Raw genomic sequence first — 4,037 nt, forward strand, 5'->3', positions numbered from 1 at the left:
ATCACATTATCTTAACTTATAAAATTATAAAAATAAAAAAAAAACTTTATCAGATAGACGGACATATATATATATTCAGACATTTTATTACCTTTAGATTGCTAAACGAATTGGATAATAATCGATTGGAAAGGTGGATTATCATATTCGTATCTGATTAATTTTCAGACGGATTCAGATTCTCCTAAAGAGATACAAACGCAAATCGAATAAGAATTTTCGAATATCTATTGACATTCTTAATTTAAAAAATAGACTATATACAAAAAATAGAATCAGAAAAAACATTTGTGGACCTCAAAAACACCGATTCGAGTTAGTTGGGAAAAAAAAAATTTTCCTTCGAAACCGAGTCTTATAGAAACTTGTTATTGTCTACAACTATTCCTGTGCTTAATTTTCCTGTTTTAATCTGTGCAGGATACTCTAGGCCTGGACTAACTACAGTTGGATGGTCCTATTTCTTCTTGATTAATGGCAGACTAAAGTTTTTTGAAACAGGAACCCTATCTCACTCATCAGATTTACTACTTCTTTTTGCTCTCAGAAAAGGGTGTGACTGTGCTGCCAGCATTGGGGTGAAGATAAAAGCAGTATGGGTCGATCACAAGTTGATTATGGATACTTTTCCATCTCCTTCCAAATGCTTTTGGCCATGGTTTCTTTTTAAAGACATTTTGTATATTTCTGATCTGATCCAAGGTGTACAGTTTTCACGGGCTGGTGATAGGTTGGGTTTAAATATCGCTAAAAATTTAGCTAGGAATGTGTGTATGCAAGATGTATCAGACAGCTATGTAACTTGCTCATATGACTAATATATCTTTTAGTTTGTTGTCAAAAAAAAAAAAACAAAAGAAAGAAATCCGAAGTCGGCCCGACGAGGTAGAAATAGCAAATAGGCCTAACAACTTTCTCGGCTTCGTAGCTCGTCTCAGCCTGTGAAGACAAAATGGCGTTTAGAAGGGCCGCCATTGCTGTTTCTGCTACATCAACGCTGGTAAGTGACGCTTTAGCACACAGGGGTACTTCCCTTCTCGTCTCTGTTGCTCGCCTTTGCGTAGATTTACTTGGAATTGCCGAAATCCATTCGAAAGCTACAAAAGATTATGCACTGGATGACCCTGGTATGAATAGAATTCAGTTCTTAGCTTCTGTTAGAGAGCGCTGCATGTCTGATGCTCTCAGGCTCGAAGAGTGCCTTGGTTTCTTTCATCACTTCGTACAGATGCAACCTTCGTCACCCATTTTCTTCTTCAACCATATATTTGGGGCAATGGCCAGAAGGAGACATTATTCCTCTGTGTTCAATTTGTACAAGGAGATGAGTTCCTTGAGAATCCCTGGTGACATTTGCACGCTTAACACCTTGATTAATTGCTTCTGCCGCTTGAAACATGTGGATTTCTGATTTTCTATCTTTGGTAACATTCTGAAGCTTGGTTATAAACCAAATGCTGTGACATTCAATTCTCTGATTAAGGGACTCTGCATGGATGAGGAAGTAGCAGAGGCCATGGACTTGTTCAATAAGATGGTAAAGAAGGGTTACCCATGTTCTGAACTCACATATGGAACAATAATTGATGGGCTCTGCAAAGCTGGGAACACTGGAAGGGCCCTTAGCTTGCTCAGGGAAATGGAAGAGAAGGGAAGATGTAAGCCAAACTTAATCATATATAGCACAATCGTTGATAGCTTATGTAAAGACGGGTTAATTGATGAGGCCCTTAGACTATTCTCAGAAATGACTGCTAAAAGCATGTCACCTAACGTGATCACTTATAGTTCTTTGATTCAAGGCCTAGGCGACGTTGGCCGATTGAGAGAAGCTGCGAGTTTATTCGACCGGATGGTAGATGTTAGAATCTCACCAGATGTTGTAACCTTTAGCATTATTTTGGATGCTCTTTGCAAAGAAGGCAAGATTGCGGAGGGACATACCCTGCTAGACATGATGATTCGAAGAGGTATAGAGCCTAATACAATCACCTACAGCGCATTAATGGATGGATACTGCCTGCAGGGTAAAATGGATGGTGCCACAAGCCTGATGTGGTTACCTACCATGTGTTGATTAATGGATTTTGTAAGTGTAAGAGGATAGATGAGGCCATGGAGCTCTTTTGGGTCATGTATGGCAAGGGATTGAAGCCTGATGTTGCAACGTTTAATCCTCTAATAAGTGGATACTGCCTGGTTGGCAGAGTTGGGGCTGCACAAGAATTTTTTGACAATATGCAAGCCCATGGCATGGATCCAAATATCATCACATACAATGTTTTGTTGGAAGGGCTATGTAAAAACAACTGTCTTGATGAGGCAATAAAACTGATTTATTTGATGGAAAGTGGAACAGTTAGACCTGATATAAGGGCTTATGGTATTCTCATTGATGGCATGTTTAGAGCTGGAAGACCTGCAGATGGCATAAAACTTTTTGAGAGAACTTCTACTCAGGGGTTGGAACCCAATGCAGTCACATATACCATAATGATAAAAAGACTATGTGCAGAAGGTCTGTTGGAAGAAGCTAATGAATTGTTCTCGCAGATGAAAGAGAAGGGTCTTCAGCCAGACGAATTCACATTCAATGGAATTGTCTGGGGCTTTCTTAAAAAAAACGAGATCCATAGAGCAATGCAGCTACTGAATGAAATGATTGACAAGGGTTTCTCACCGAGTGCAAAAGTGACATCTGTGATAGTGAATTTGCTTGCAGCGGATGGGTCAGATCACGAATGCCTGGAAATGCTCCAGAAGTTCTTGCCAACAAAAGGAAAACAGGTTAAATCCTGACTCATTGTGTGACCCTTTTTAGGTATTGCAGTTTATGCTGTTCCCTACACCATTTGAGGATCATATTATCTTGTTTGGCCAGAAAAAGTTGTAGCACTCTGCAAGAAAACCTACTCAATGTCAGATTATCAGGCAACTACGTATGTGAGCTCCTCCATAATTTCTTTCCCATTTTGGTTATATATTTGGAAAATTCAAAGTAAACTGTTTGAAGTTGATTAGTTTATGGAAGTGTATGATATTCTTGACTTCCTAATGTATCATAACATTCATACACGATTTTACTTTCAGTCTCCATAGTACTAAGAGTCTGGAGGTTATAAGTACTACACTTGTCAATATCAAATTTACATGGAAAAGCTACATGAATGATAGGACCTTTCTTTACCCATTAGATTTGCATGAAATTTCTAGATGACTGGATGCTTCCACTTCAGAAATTTGTGATTCCTAAACTCTTTGGGAACAACGTACAATTCTAAGCTGTACCATGGAATGCTTTGTGGCATAATCTAGGACTATTAAATATTAACCAAAAATTTATTTTTGGCATGTAGCCATCTAGAGTCCATACCCAAGTCCTTATCATGAATGTAAATGAACAGGTGGAAATAAAATGAACTAGAAGAATATGCATATGCACTTCAAGAAACATTGACCCCCATTATTCATACATGGAATGGATTCCCAGATTATTAAATTGTAGATCCTTCAAAGAGTAGACCATTGTTGTGATAAAGCTGTATTAGTTCAATTAAATGGAGCTATGTTTAATTGGCATATTTTCCATATATTTCAAGTTTGATGATGTTCAGGTTGGCAATGCTCATCATAATGCCCCCTCCCCTTTTGTTTAGCAATTCGTGAAACTAGTTGACCAGAAGTTAGCGAGAACTTTTTGAGCTGTTTTCTGTTAAAAAGGTCTACTTTTGGTTCCAAATTGGGGGATTTTATGCTTTGCTTCATTAATTTCACCGGAACTGATCTGGGCTATCATGTGATGTTTCATTGTAAATTGAAGGACTGCTTGCTACAGTTCAATTTTGGAATACAGAAATATGTATTTGAAGCAGTAATAGAAATCAATGAGTCACTGTTCTGGATCACTTGCATATTAAATTTGCTATATTTATGCTCTTAGATGTTGTATGAGATTGGTATTTCTGTGTTGTCCACCTCCATGGGATCAATTTCTGCTTATTTGGCCACTTCAGTTCTGGCAGCTTGATGAGTTAAAT

The 4,037-nt window shown here is 38.1% G+C and overlaps 1 pseudogene; it reads left to right on the top strand.

The window, feature by feature from the left end:
- Positions 1-923: 923 nt before the first annotated feature.
- LOC122643809 lies at positions 924-2,835 on the top strand (annotated as a pseudogene).
- Positions 2,836-4,037: the final 1,202 nt, after the last annotated feature.

This window comes from Telopea speciosissima, chromosome 1 (assembly GCF_018873765.1).
Source record: "Telopea speciosissima isolate NSW1024214 ecotype Mountain lineage chromosome 1, Tspe_v1, whole genome shotgun sequence".
NCBI lineage: Eukaryota > Viridiplantae > Streptophyta > Magnoliopsida > Proteales > Proteaceae > Telopea > Telopea speciosissima.